Source organism: Gopherus evgoodei, chromosome 3, assembly GCF_007399415.2.
Source record: "Gopherus evgoodei ecotype Sinaloan lineage chromosome 3, rGopEvg1_v1.p, whole genome shotgun sequence".
NCBI classification, from domain to species: Eukaryota; Metazoa; Chordata; order Testudines; family Testudinidae; genus Gopherus; species Gopherus evgoodei.
In genome coordinates, this window is record NC_044324.1 from 74,145,907 (window position 1) to 74,161,889 (window position 15,983).

The following is a 15,983-nucleotide window of genomic DNA, read 5'->3' on the forward strand; positions in this document are numbered from 1 at the left end:
ATCTTACTCTATTTGTGTAGAGTAAAATCTGAGATGACAAATTTGAATATTTGTTGATTTGGCTTTTTGTATCTAAAATAGATGTTGCCATTTCTGCAGTGGCAGAAAATACAGTAAACTTTGCAAAGGAATAATTTGTCACTAGAGAAAAGACAGAAAGGAAAATACTCTCTCAGGGAAAAAAGTATGAAAGATGATCTTAAGTGCTGGTTGTCAGATCCAGTGTAGATAACTAAAAGCAAGCTATTAAAATTCCTGAGCAGACCAGACAAATTAATCAACAGATAACTTTCCTCAATATGACATAATGGCTGTAAAAATGGAACCTATTGGACTCAAGGAAAAATGACTATCCTTAAAGCAGACTCTTTAGTGTAGATAATATTCTAACATTGGTGTAGTGAAAGAAGAATTAACCCTAGAAGAGGTCATGCTATTCATTTATTGGACTTTTTTTGAGTGTGCATGTCTTCAGATCTTAGTGATAACGTGATAATAGTTCAAGTGACAGTATTGGGTTATCATTAACACAGATAAAAAGTTAGCTTGTTTTATTCATTTTTTCATTTCCTAATTTATTTTTTTAGGAGTGGTAAATGTAATAAAAATTGTATGATTTGGATTCTGTGTCAATTATTTTTAATACTAAAATTATTATTTCTGTTACAGTAATTAGTGGAGGCCTCAGCTGAGATCAGGGCTCCTTTTTTCCTAAGCACTATTACATACAATAAGAGACAGCACTGACCCTGAGGAGCTTAGCCTCTAAGTAGAAAAGACAGAAGGTGGGAGAAAGGAAGTATTGTTATCCTCATTTTAGAGATGGGGAACTGGAATCAGGTTTTCAATTGGAAGACTAATGTTTTCATTTTTTTTTTTATTTAATAAAGTGTGTAATACTGTTTAATACGGTTTTTAATATTATGCAGAACTGTTCTTAAAAAAGGGGATGGGGAGGTTACATATCACCTGAGCATCACAAATTTTTTTCTTCTCTTCAAGAAGATGACTCCCGGAGACTTCTGGATTTCCCAATTGTAGTGAGAAGTCTGCGGACACTTATTTTGTCTAAGGCAGTGGGAAATGTGCTTTGTGGGTTTTTTAATGTTAAAATAATTATTAAATCTGAGTATTTGCTTTATTTTAGTCATAATGTATTGTGAAGCTAGAAATACAGTAGGGAAGTTAGTTGCTGAAAGTATTTGAAATATTTATCCTGCTTATCTTCACATGAGCTGCCTTAGACTGCTCTATTAGGTATTGTTTAATTAGTTATTTATTAGCCTCGGTGAGCTTTTATCTGTTACCTGGACTCTGGACCTTATAAAATTGGCCCTTCCTCCCAACCACCCTTTCTTTTACAGCTTGTATGTTACAGTGTATCTAATTTCCTTTAGTCTTCATTGTTTTTGAATGGTCTCTGGAGTACATCCACAGCTTGGATGGGTTCATTCAGTCCAACGCCTACTACACCTGGAAAAGGTCTTTGAGTGCATCAGGCAGGCCGGACTAACTGTTAAGGCCAAAAAGTGTCAAATAAGCCAAAACAGAGTGACTTACCTGGGGCACCAGGTGGGTCGAGGAACCATAAACCCCCTACAGGCCAAGGTGGATGCTTCAGTTGGTAGCAAAGTGCCTTCAGAGGTAAAAAGCAGGATTGAAGACAAAGTGGAGGTGTTTCTAGAGCCTTTTATAGCTTTTTCTATGTGGAGGGCATTCGATTGTTTTTACTATGGAAAATCACAGCAACAAGATGGAGTTTGGAGTTACACGGGCAAATCACATGTCGATGCATTTCGCCTAGTCTTGGCAGGAAATTCTATTAAGTGTAGATGGGCGTTTCCCATGGTCCGTTGTCAGTTAAATATTCTTTTGGTGGGCCACTCAATTTGAATAGTCCCTCCATGATGTGCTGGCTAATTACTTCGTGGGCGTTACCCTAGGAGCAAACATTTGAAATCCAGGTATAGAGCCAATATTTATAACTTTAAAAATGATACATGCATAAAAATAGCATAAGCATAACCTTTTCATAGACACCTCACTTGACAACCTTTGTACAGTATTTGCTGCAAATATATAACAGTAGTTGCAACAATGATCCATATCGTCATATTCTAATCAGATAACGTCACAGGATGTCAACAAGCATCTGGACCGTGGTGATCCAGTGGACATAGGGTACTTACATTTTCAGAAAGCCTTTGACAAGGTCCCTCACCAAAGGCTGTTATGCAAAATAAGCTGTCATGGGATAAGAGGGAAGATTTCTCTCATGGATCAGTAACTGGTTAAAAGATAGGAAACAAAGTAGGAATAAGTGGTCAGTTTTCAGAATGGAGAGAGGTAAATAGTGGTGTCCCCTGGGAGTCCGTACTGGGACCATTACTGTCCAACATATTCATAAATGATCTGGAAAAAGGGGTAAACAGTGAGGTGGCAAAATTTGCAGATGATAGAAAACTATTCAAGATAGTGAAGTCCAAAGCAAACTGCGAAAAGTTAAAGGGGATCTCACAAAACTCAGTGATTGGGCAACAAAATGGCAGATTAAGTCAATGTTGATAAATGCAAAGTAATGCACATTAGGAAACATAATCCCAACTATACATATAAAACAATAGGGATCTAAAATAGCTACTAACACTCAAGAAAGAGATCTTGGAGTCGTGGATAGTTCTCTGAAAACATCCACTCAATGTGCAGTGGCAGTCAAAAAAGCTAACAATGTTGGGAGTCATTAAGAAAGGGATAGATAATAAGACAGAACATATCATGTTGCCTCTATATAAATCCATGGCACACCCACATCTTGAATACTGTTTGCAGATGTTGTTACTTCATCTCAAAAAAGATATATTGGAATTGGAAAAGGTTCAAAAAGGGCAACTATAATGATTAGGGGTATGGAACAGCTTCCCTATGAGGAGAGATTAAAAAGACTGGGACATTTCAGCTTGGAAAAGAGACGACTAAGAAGAGATATGATAGAGGTCTATAAAATCATGACTGGTGTGAAGAAACGAAATAAGGAAGTGTTGTTATTTACTCCTCCTCATAACACAAGAACTAGGGGCCAGCAAATGAAATGAGTAGGTAGCAGGTTTAATACAAACAAAAGGAAATAGTTCTTCACACAACGCACAGTCAACCTGTGGAACTCCTTGCCAGAAGATGTTGTGAAGGCCAAAACTATAGCAAGGTTCAAAAAGAATGCATGGAGACTAGGTCCATTAAGGGCTATTAGCTAGGATGGGCAGGGATGGTGTCCTTAGCCTGTTTGCCGGAAGCTGGGCATGGGGACAGGAGATGGATCAGTTGATGATTTCCTGCTCTATTCATGTCCTCTGAAGCACCTTGCATTGGCCACTGTTGGAAGACAGGATACTGGGATAGATGGACCTTTGGTTTGACCCAGTATGGCCATTTTTATGTTCTCCCTTGGCAGGCCAAGCAGAAATCTGCCAGAACACATGATCCTACATGTCCCCCCCCGCATTGTCTATGGGGTTAATAAGTTACAGATTGTTATAATAGGCCATAGATAGAGTATCTTTATTAAAACCGTGATTTTTAGTGTCTAGCAAGGTTATGAATTTAAAAATATTGTGCAGGTTTCTTTTGAGGATGGGGATTGGTAGGTCAGATCTAAAGCGATCGCTCTTGAAAGTTTGTCTCTCAAGTTGGTCCAATAAAAGGTATTACCTTGTCCACCTTATCTCTCTCACTTAAAATATGGGATTTTGCCGTAGCTAAACTTCAGAATGGTCTTCAGAGGTAGTCCAAAGTAAAACACATTGCAGTAATAGAATATGGATGTGAAGCAACCTATTGTGACGACTGTATCAGAAAAGAAAGGGAGCAACCCAACCTCTGGTCAGCCAAAGCCAAAGAAATACTTAAGAATCTAGGCACATTCAGAAGTTTAATAACACTGGTGTTGCAAAACACTTTCACAAACATTTGTCATAAACCCTCAATAAAAGGAGACTGCACAGCTCTGGCTAGCTCCCCTGGTTCCTTCTACCGGTTAGCATCACATGAGGATTAAACTTAAGATTCACACCTAGGTGAAAGCTAATTATATTGGATAACACACTGATAAAGAGGAGACTATTAACTCTAGGTTTTCTTGAAGAGTCATAGAGCTGATTATCAATTTGTTGACATTTTTGGCTGTGGCCAAAATCACCTCAGCATTTCCCTGTAAAGGTGTGGGAAGTTCCTGCATGCCCTCTTGTGACCAGTTGTGGCACTGCAGGGAAGCCCCACCTTATTTTCCCCAATTAGGCATCGCCAAAATCATGTTAGCAGAGCTGGGAAAGGAGAACCCAACACATAACAACACAATAGTATGTCTTCTTTAATAAGGTTACAGGACAGGAGCAATTACAACAAACAGTATGTAATGTTCTCACCTCAGGACCCTGGTTCAAAGCTTCCAAACTTAGTCATCAAACAAAGTGTCTGAGTCTGGTAAGACTAGTCTCCTGGATGCTGGGAGAGAATCCTCTCCCGTGTCCATATTCCTGTTTAAATAGCCCATCCTAAGGTTGGGTGGGCCTTGTTGATTACATACTAGGCTGTCCTGGCTATAGGCTCCAGCTTGTCCCTTAAAGTGATATAAAAATTTTATTAAGATGATGTTTAAATAAATTTTAAAAAATGGTACAGAGTTTAAGCATAGAAGTTTCTGGTTATCAGGTAATAATGTACAGATTATCAAGGGGTGCAAGTTTGGTTTAAGATCGGATGGCGTAAGTACACTCCTTCACACTCCTAGGGAAGCTAACATGCACGTTAAACAGAAGAGGTGATAAAATCTGATGATTCTCAGGGCACCCAGGACTGTGAGTCACCTTGTTTCCCTCATACTTGAGAGAAGGAGTATCTTGCTTGAGCTTACTTGGCTGTTAGCTCCCTGACACCACCAGCTTATTAGCCACCCAAGCACTCTCCTTTGGACTCTGTCACCACTTACTTTGCCTTGCAGGTTAACAGTAGGTGCACCCTTGGTGAAATATTCTGCTGTCATGCCCAGCCTTCTATCCACTGTACACTGACAGTAATACCCTGTCCCCAAAAGAACAATACGCACACCAGTTTGTGTTATTCAACCCAGAATCAGCACCTTGCTTCATATCAAAGCTCTTAGGTATATTTATAGTGAAAACTGGGATACATTTGTTACCAGAAATTCAAGATTAAAGTGATAGTGAGTGAGGGTATTAGAAACAAATGGTTAGAGATAAAACAAAATTGTAAAATGCTGTCTAGAGACTAAACTTAACCTCCTGGCTAAAGTAATTTTATCTAACCCAATGTTGTCTTCAGCTTTTCAACCAAACCTGGCTGAGATCTCATTTTCATAAATATAAGCACACTGCCTGTTTACTTCCTAGGTATAGGTTGCAGGGTTTTCTTGTTTGCCTCATAGATATACCCCTAAATCTTATTGTCTTTGTAAACAGGCAGGATAACCACTGGTGGTTTATTTTTCCTATGTGCTGCTTCCCTGTTGTTCATAGATTCATAGATTCTAGGACTGGAAGGGACCTCGAGAGGTCATCGAGTCCAGTTCCCTGCCCTCATGGCAGGACCAAATACTGTCTAGACCATCCCGGATAGACATTTATCTAACCTACTCTTAAATATCTCCAGAGATGGAGATTCTAGAACCTCCCTACGCAGTTTATTCCAATGTTTAACTACCCTTACAGTTAGGAACTTTTTCCTAATGTCCAACCTAAACCTCCCTTGCTGCAGTTTAAGCCCATTGCTTCTTGTTCTATCCTTAGAGGTTAAGGTGAACAAGTTTTCCTCCTCCTTATGACACCCATTTAGATAGCTGGAAACTGCTATCATGTCCCCTCTCAGTCTTCTCTTTTCCAAACTAAACAGACCCAATTCTTTCAGCCTTCCTTTATAGGTCATGTTCTCAAGACCTTTAATCATTCTTGTTTCTCTTCTCTAGACCCTCTCCAATTTCTCCACATCTTTCTTGAAAGGTGGTGCCCAGAACTGGACACAATACTCCAGTTGAGGCCTAACCAGCGCAGAGTAGAGCGGAAGAATGACTTCTCGTGTCTTCTTTACAACACACCTGTTAATGCATCCCAGAATCACGTTTGCTTTTTTTGCAACAGCATCACACTGTTGACTCGTACTTAGCTTGTGGTCCACTATAACCCCTAGATTCCTTTTTGCTGTACTCCTTCTTAGACAGTCTCTTCCCATTCTGTATGTGTGAAACTGATTGTTCCTTCCTAAGTGGAGCACTTTTCATTTGTCTTTGTTAAACTTCATCCTGTTTACCTCAGACCATTTCTCCAGTTGGTGCAGATCATTTTGAATTATGACCTTATCTTCCAAAGCAGTTGCAATCCCTCCCAGTTTAGTATCATCTGCAAACTTAATAAGCGTACTTTCTATGCCAATATCTAAGTCGTTGGTGAAGAAATTGAACAGAGCTGGTCCCAAAACAGACCCCCGCAGAACCCCACTTGTTATACCTTTCCAGCAGGATTGGGAACCATTAATAACTACCCTCTGAGTACGGTTATCCAGCCAGTTATGCACCCATCTTATAGTAGCCCCATCTAAATTATATTTGCCTATTTTATTGTTAAGAATATCATGCAAGACCGTATCAAATGCCTTACTAAAGTCTAGGTATACCACATTCACCACTTCTCCCTTATCCACAAAACTTGTTATCCTATCAAAGAAAGCTATCAGATTTGTTTGACATGATTTGTTCTTTACAAATCCATGCTGGCTATTTCCTATCACCTTTCCACCTTCCGATTGTTTGCAGATGATTTCCTTAATTACTTGCTCCATTATCTTCCCTGGCACAGAAGTTAAACTAACTGGTCTGTAGTTTCCTGGGTTGTTTTTCTTTCCCTTTTTATAGATGGGCACTATATTTGCCCTTTTCCAGTCTTCAGGAATCTCTCCCACTTCCCATGATTTTCCAAAGATAATAGCTAGAGGCTCAGATACCTCCTCTATTAGCTCCTTGAGTATTCTAGGATGCATTTGATCAGGCCCTAGTGACTTGCAGGCATCTAACTTTTCTAAGTGATTTTTAACTTGTTCTTTTTTTATTTTATTTTCTAAACCTACCCTCTTCCCATTAGCATTCACTATGTTAGGCATTCCTTCAGACTTCTCGGTGAAGACCGAAACAAAGAAGTCATTAAGCATCTCTGCCATTTCCAAATTTCCTGTTCCTGTTTCTCTCTCCTCACTGAGCAGTGGGCCTACGCTGTCCTTGGTCTTCCTCTTGGTTCTAATGTATTGATAAAAAGTCTTCTTGTTTCCCTTTATTCCTGTAGCTAGTTTGAGCTCATTTTGTGCCTTTGCCTTTCTAATCTTGCCCCTGCATTCCTATGTAGTTTGCCTATATTCATCCTTTGTAATTTGACCTAGTTTCCATTTTTTTATATGTCTCCTTTTTATTTTGTAGGTCATGCAAGATCTCGTGGTTAAGCCAAACTGGTCTTTTGTCACATTTTCTATCTTTCCTACCCAGCAGAATAGCTTGCTTTTGGGACCTTAATAATGTCCCTTTGAAAAACTGCCTACTCTCCTCAGTTGTTTTTCCCCTAAATTTTGATTCCCATGAGAGCTTACCAAAATCCGCCTTCCTGAAATCCATTGTCTCTGTTTTGCTGTACTCCCTTCTACCCTTCCTTAGAATTGTGAACTCTTATGATTTCGTGATCACTTTCACTCAAGCTGCCTTCTACTTTCAAATTCTCAATGAGTTCCTCCCTATTTGTTAAAATCAAGTCTAGAACAGCTTCCCCCCAGTAGCTTTCTCAACCTTCTGAAATAAAAAGTTGTCTGCAATGCAGTCCAAGAACTTATTGGATGGTCTGTGCCCCACTGCGTTATTTCCCCAACATATATCTGGATAGTTGAAGTCCCCCATCACCACCAAATTTTGGGCTTTGGATGATTTTGTTAGTTGTTTAAAAAAAGCCTCATCCACCTCTTCCACCTGGTTAGGTGGCCTGTGGTAGACTCCTAACATGATCTCACCCTTGTTTTTTTTACCCCTTTTAGCCTAACCCAGAGACTCTCAACACTTCCGTCTCCTATGTCCATCTCCACCTCAGTCCAAGTGTGTACATTTTTAATATATAAGGCAACACCTCCTCCCTTTTCCACCTGTCTGTCCTTTCTGAGCAAGCTGTACCCATCCACACCAACATTACAGTCATGTGTATTACGGTGTATTTCAGGAGGGGTGGAAGGCTTTGTTCTGTCTGTTCTGTGTGGCTTGTGCCAGAAACAGATCAAGGAAGCAAGCAGTCCAACTAAGCAGTTAGTATTTAGAAAGGAAATGCATTAGATTATCTTTTGTTTTAGCTTGTGAATTTCTCTGTGCTGCGGGGAATGTGTATCCCTGTTTTTCCTTTTTATAACTTTAAGGTTTTGCCTAGAGGGAAACCCTCTGTGTTTTGAATCTGATTGCCTGTAAGATTATCATCCGTTCTAATCTTACAGAGGTACTCTTTTCACCTTTTTTCTTTCTAATAAAGTTCTGGGTTTTTTTTCAGAATCTGATTGGATTTTTTAGTATCCTAAAACCCCAAGGCTGGTCTATGCTCACCTTGTTTATTCTCAAGCCTCACCAAGAAAGCGGGTGTAGGGCTTGGGGAGATATTTTGGTGAAATAGGACTCCAAGTGGTACTTTCCCTGATTCTTTGTTTGAATCACTTGGTGGTGGCAGTGTTTACCTAATCCAAGGTACAAGGGAGAATTTGTGCCTTGGGGAGGTTTTAACTTAAGCTGGTAGAAATAAGCATAGAGGGTCTTTCATGCGGGTCCCCACATCTGTACCTTAAAGTTCAGAGTGTGGAGGGAACCCTGAAAAGAACTATACAGCTTGACAAAATTTTTGTTGCATCTTTACTTTAGCTGTAAATCAATGCAAAGAAAAAATAATTGTTAGAGTACATGATAGAAATGAAAAATTAACAAGTTAAAAACGATGTGCTACAAGGCCTTCATGCTGACAAAAATAGAAATGGAAGAACAAATGCATTTCTTATTTCTCACACATTAAAGAGACTGTAATCTTACAGTAACTCCTCACTTAACGTTGTAGTTATGTTCCTGAAAAATGTGACTTTAAGTGAAATGATGTTAAGTGATCCAATTTCCCTATAAGAATGAATGTAAATTGGGAGGTTAGGTTCCAGGGAATTTTTTTTTTTTGCCATACAGTACAGTACAGTACTGTAGTTGAGAGGTGCTTCCACCTTACCCCACACAGGCACAGCTCACTGGCACTGGAGACAATGAGGCAGGCAAGGAGGCTGAAGGTGCTGTAGGCTAGGAGAAGCACTTTGTACAGTGGTAGCGGCAGCTTCTCCTACTCTGCAAGCACCAGGGGTGGGGGGCTCAACCCTCGGCCTGCCCACTCCAACCCTTCCTCCAAACTCCCACCCTTAACTTGCCTCTTCTTCCCCCCGCCTCATCCTTGCTCCTCCCCCCCTCCCTCCCCTGCCTCTTGCCCGCGGGAATCAGCTGGCTTGCAGCATTCGGGAGGGAAGGGGAGGAGCAAGGACATAGCGTGCAGGCTCCCCCTGCCTCCCGAACACTGCAAGCCAGCAGATTGCCGCAGGCAGGAGGCAGAGGGGAAGTGTGCTGCGTCCTCGCTCCTCTCCTCTCCCTCCTGCCCGCAGCAATCAGCTGGCTTATGACATTCAGGGAGCAAGAGGGAGGGGGGAAGAGCAAGGACTCGTCGGGAATTCCCCCTTCTCTCCCCTGCCTTAGCTGGTTTGCAGCGTTCGGGAGGCAGAGGAGGGAGGGGGAGCCCGCACACTGAGTCCTCGTTCCTCCTTCCTGAACACTGCAAACCAGCTGATGGCTGCAGGCAGGAGGTGGGGGGAGGAAGGGGAAGACGCTGTTCTGTAGGGTCTGCCAGCGGGCAGGAGGCGCTGTGTGTGTGTGGGGGGGCGGGGGCTAGGGAAGCTGATTAGGGGGCTGCCAGCTATGGACAAAGCAGGCAGCCAAACGACGTTATAGACTTTAAATGGAGCATGTTCTGTAATTGAACAGGGACGTAAGATCGAAACAGCGTTAAGCGAGAGGACGTTAAGTGGGGAGTTAATGTATTTTTACTGTTGTTTTTTCTCCTATTGCATGTTGGCAGATTTATTTGAAATTATAGAAGTTTCCTTCAAAAACAATAAACTTTAATCATGACTACTGTATGCAAGTTTATGGCAAGAGTGTGCTTACTTTTATTATAAATTAGGGTACACCTCTACCCCAATATAACGTGACTCGATACAACACGAATTCGGATATTACGTGATAAAGCAGTGCTCTAGGGGGCGGGGCTGCTTTACTATGTTATATCCAGCAGCGGTGCTCAGGCGGAGATTTAAAGGGCCCGGGGTTCTGGCTGCTGCGGGGAGCCCCGGGTCCTTTAAATACCTCCAGAGTCCTGCCCCAACTACTCCGGGGCTCCAGCAGCAGGGCTTGGGCAGCAATTTAAAGGGCCCCGGGCTCCCCACAGCGTCTGGAGCCTGGGGCTCTTTAAATCACCGCTGGAGCCCTACTGCTGCTACGCCGGGGCTCCGGCAGCGGGGCTTGGGTGTCGCTTTAAAGGGCTTGGAGCTCTGGCTGCTGCTGGTAGTCCTAGTCCCTTTAAATCACCATCAGAGCCTTGCCACCGCTACCCCACCGCTATCCCAATATAACGCTTTTTCATCTCTAATGCTGTAAGTTTTTTTTGCTCCTGAGGACTGTGTTATTTTAAATATAAATGGTACATTGAAGCTGGAGTGCGTTATTGAAAAGACTGTGAAATGAAAAAAGGCAAAACTTTCCCTTGGAGTGGTTGGTTTCTGATCCTGTAATAACTTGCAGTTGTTATGTAACATGCCAGATCAAATGTCCCAGAGCTAGGATAATTCTTTCAGATTACATTATAGTTAAACCAGGTCTTCTCTTGAATTTGTATTTATGCTCAGGGTAGATGCATGGAGGAATATTGATAATGGTACACTGAAATCTAATCTATTCTAGGTGCAGAAGACATTGTCACACTACATTTTTCTGTATTGACACTTCAAATAATAATGGTAATATTGTGCAAAATCAGTTGTACAGAAATCACATTGGGTAAATGTTTTAATAATAACAACACTTACTGGTCATTCGTAGCTGAAGATATTTTTTATTCTATTAATTTTTCAGAAGAAATAAATAACTCAACATTAATACTATTAAACAAATGTATAATGGATTGAAGTAATCTCTGTCTAATACAGATTATATTTAGTAATCTAGTGGAGTAGTATTATGGAAAAAAATATCCCAATAGAGGATAAATATAGAACCTTTAGGACACTTACAATGATTTTTTTTCCATATTTTTTATTTTAAAATAATTGTGATTAAATGTAGTGCTTGTAAAAGGGACTGGACAGCACAGTAGTTTCTTTATCCACAGAACATGTATAGCACATACAGTGGTGAGTGAAATCTTTCCCCACATTAACAAGGTACATCAGGGAAGTGAGTCTCAGGCTAAATGGGAGAGGATTAGGGAAAGGGCTCTATTACTGGATAGGATAAAGTAAAATATAATCTATGTATCATAATTATGAAAAAACATAACATTGTACACACTAGCAATTAAATAATACTATTATTTCATTAGTGTCAAGCAGTGGCACTTGACCAATTTCTAAATATGTAGACTATTTAATTACAGGCTACTAATATATGGTATTTGTACAGGGAAAAGAGCCAGGAAGATATTCTGAACTGTTGATATTAAAGGCCTGGTCTACACTAGGTGTTTATACCAATTTTAGCAGAGTTAAACCAATTTAACGCTGCACCCATCCACACAACGAGGCCCTTTATATCGATATAAAGGGCTCTTTAAACCGGTTTCTGTACTCCTCCCCGAGAGAGGAGTAGTGCTGAAATCGGTGTTACCATATCGGATTAGGGTTAGTGTGGTTGCAAATCGATGGTATTGACCTCCGGGTGGTATCCCACAGTGCACCACTATGACCGCTCTGGACAGCAATCTGAACTCGGATGCACTGGCCAGGTAGACAGGAAAAGCCCCACGAACTTTTGAATTTCATTTCCTGTTTCGCTGGTGTGGAGAGCTCACCAGCACAGGTGACTACGCAGAGCTCATCAGCACAGGTAACAATGCAGTCTCCTAAGAATCGAAAAAGAGCTCCAGCATGGACCGCACGGGAGGTACTGGATCTGATCGCTATATGGGGAGAGGATTCTGTGCTAACAGAACTCTGTTCCAAAAGATGAAATGAAAAAACATTTGAACGAATTTCCAAGGCTATGATGGAGAAAGACCACATCAGGGACTCAGTGCAGTGCAGAGTGAAAGTTAAGGAGCTCAGACAAGCCTACCAGAAAACCCAAGAAGGAAATCGAAGGTCCGAGGCAGGGACGAAAACATGCCACTTCTGCACTGAGCTGCATGCAGTTTTAAGGGGGTCCACCTCCGCTACCCTACCTATGTCCGTGGATTCCGAGATGGGGGTGGTAATCTCAGTCATGGCTGAGGATTCTGTGGAGAGGGAAGATGAGGAGGAGGAGAAAGAGGAGGACGAGCTTGCAGAGAGCACACAGCACTCCGTTCTCCCCAACAGCCAGGAGCTTTTTCTCACCTAGATGGAATTACCCTCCCAGCCCTCCCAAGCCACTAGCCCAGACAATGAAGCGATGGAAGCGACCTCTGGTGAGTGTACCTTTGTAAATATAAAACATGGTTTAAAAGCAAGCGTTTTTTAATGATTGATTTGCCCTGAGGACTTGGGATGCATTGGCGGCCAGTACAGTTATTGGAAAAGTTTGTTAACATGTCTGGGGATGGAGCGGAAATCCTCCAGGGACAGCTCCATGAAGCTCTCCTGGAGGTACTCCAAAAGCCTTTGCAGAAGGTTTCTGGGCAAGGCAGCCTTATTCCGTCCACCATGGTAGGACACTTGACCACGCCATGCATGTAGCAAGTAATCTGGTATCATTGCATGACAAAGCCTAGTGCATATGGTCCCGGTGATTGCTGGCATTCAAGCAACATCTGTTCTTTATCTCGCTGTTGTTATCCTCAGGAGAGTGGTGTCGTTCATGGTAACCTGGTTGAAATTCAGGAATTTAATTTAGAGGACAGAGATGGCCATTCCTACTGGGCTGTTTGCCTGTTGCTTAAAAGAAATCCTTCCCTGCAGATAGCCAAGCGGGGGGAGTGGAGGGGGGGGTAATGGCACTGAGCTTTTTCGCGTTTGGCTAGCAGGGATCTTCCCTGCTACCAGCCACACGGTGGCAGGGGGAGGGGGTGTGATTAGCAGTGATCTTCCATGATACCAGCCACGCGGTGGGGGGAGGAGTAAAGCAATCATCCCAGAGAATTAGATGGGGGGCTGGTTTCTGCTGCTGCATGTTAACAGGAAAGAAGCATCACTGAACGGGATTTGCTTGGTATTTGGGAAAGGAGGGGCACTGTGTATATGAAGGCTGCAGAAGCCGAAAGACAATGGCTTACCATGTCCTCATGCAAGCTGAATTCTGCTGCCCGGACCTGCGTCTGTGAGATCTCTAACACCAGAGCCGCAGGCACTCAATATTAAGAAGCAAAATGCGACCTTGTAGTGAAATCACATGGGCTATGTAAGGTGAATAGTGTTGTTCACTGTGAAAGAGTATAACCATTGTTTTGTAAAATGTATCTTTTTAAATACTTCTCTCCCTTTTTTACCTCCCTCATACAGCTGCAAATTTTTCAAGCCTCCCTACTCCATCCCGAAGGCTATCTCAGATAAGGCGGAGGAAAAAAAAGACACGAGACAAAATGTTCTCGGAAATCATAGAAGTAACCCGCAATGAAAGAGCTCATCTGAATGAGTGGAAGGACGTGGTATCAAATTACAGGAAAGATGCCAGTGAACGTGAGGACAGGAGGGACCAACGTGAGGAGAGGAGAGACGCTCGAGATGAGAGGTGGCGGCAGGAAGATCAACAGTGGCGGGATGTAATGCTGGGGCTGCTGCGTGATCAAACTGACATCCTCCGACGTCTGGTGGAGCTTCAGGAACAGCAGCAGGGTCACAGAGTGCCGCTGCAGCCCCTGTGTAACCAGCCTCACCACTCACCATGTTCCATATCTTCCTCACCCAGACGTGTAAGAACGCGTGGGGGAAGGCTTCATGCACCTGCCCACTCCACCCCTTTGGACAGCCCAACCAAAAGGCTGTTATTACTTTGAAATATTTTTAGTAGCCTTTTCCTTCCCTCCTATCCTCCTCCCAAACCACACCCAGGATACCTTGTGAGTTCTCTCCCTCTTTTTATAATGACTTTTTAATAAAGAATACATGATTTTTAAACGATAGTGACTTTATTTCCTTAAGCAAGCTGTAATCAAAGGGGGAGGGTGGGTTGCTTACAGGGAATGAGTCAATTAAGGGGGTGGGGTTCATCAAGGGGAAACAAACACAACAGTCACACCATACCCTGGCCCGTGATGAAACTCATTTTCAAAGTTCTCTGATGCGCACCGCTTCGTGGTGTGTTCTTCTAATCGCCCTGATGTCTAGCTGCACGTAATCAGCGGCCAGGTGATTTGTCTCACCCTCCCACCCTGCCATAAAGGTCTCCCCCTTACTTTCTCAGAGATTGTGGAGCACACAGCAAGCAGCAATAACAATGGGAACATTGGTTTGGCTGAGGTCTGAGCGAGTCAGTAATGTGCACCAGCGTGCCTTTAAATGGCCAAATGCACATTCTACCACCATTCTGCACTTGCTCAGCCTATAGTTGAACAGCTCCTGACTACTGTCCAGGCTGCCTGTGTATGGCTTCATGAGCCATGGCTGGGTCACCCAGGATGACTACAGGCATTTCAACATCCCCAACTGTTATTTTCTGGTCTGTGAAGTAATGCCCTTGCTGTAGCCGTTTAAACAGAGTAGTGTTCCTGAAGACGCGAGCGTCATGAACCCTTCCTGGCCATCCCACGTGGATGTTGGTGAAACGTCCCTTGTGATCCACCAGTGCTTGCAGCACCATTGAAAAGTACCCCTTGTGGTTTACGTACTGGGTGCCCTGGTGCTTCGGTGCCAAGATAGGGATATGGGTTCCTTCTATTGCCCCCCCACATTTAGGGAATCCCATTGCAGCAAAGCCATCCACTGTAACCTGCACGTTTCCCAGAGTCACAATCTTTCGTAGCAGCAGCTTAGTGATTGCTTTGGCTACTTGCATCACAGCAGCCCCCACAGTAGATTTTCCCACTCCAAATTGATTCCCGACTGACCAGTAGCTGTCTAGCGTTGCAAGCTTCCAGAGGGCTATTGCCACTCACTTCTCAACTGGGAGGGCTGCTCTCATCTTGGTATTATGGTGTTTCAGGGCAGGGGACAGCAAATCACAAAGTTCCATGAAAGTCCCCTTATGCATGCGAAAGTTTCGCAGCCTCTGCGAATTGTGCCAAACCTGCAAAACTATGCGGTCCCACCAGTCTCTGCTTGTTTCCCGGGCCCAAAATTGGCGTTCAATGACTAGAACCTGCCCCATTACCAGCAGGATCTCCAAAGTGCAGGGGCCTGCGGTTTGAGAGAATTCTGTGTCCATGTCCTCATCACTCTCGTCGCCGCTCTGCCTTAGCCGCCTCCTCCCCCCTTGGCTTTGTAGGTCCTGGTTCAGCATAGACTGCACAAGAATGCACAAGGCGTTTACAACGTCCACGACTGAGGTCTTGATCTGAGCAGGGTCCATGCTTGCTGTGCTATGGCGTTTGCACAGTTCACCCAGGAAAAAAGGCGCGAAACGGTTGTCTGCTGCTTTCACGGAGGGAGGGGTGAGGCTGTACCCAGAACCACCCGTGACAATGTTTTTTGCCCCATCAGGCACTGGGATCTCAACCTAGAATTCCAAGGGGCGGAGGAGACTGCGGGAACTATGGAATAGCTAC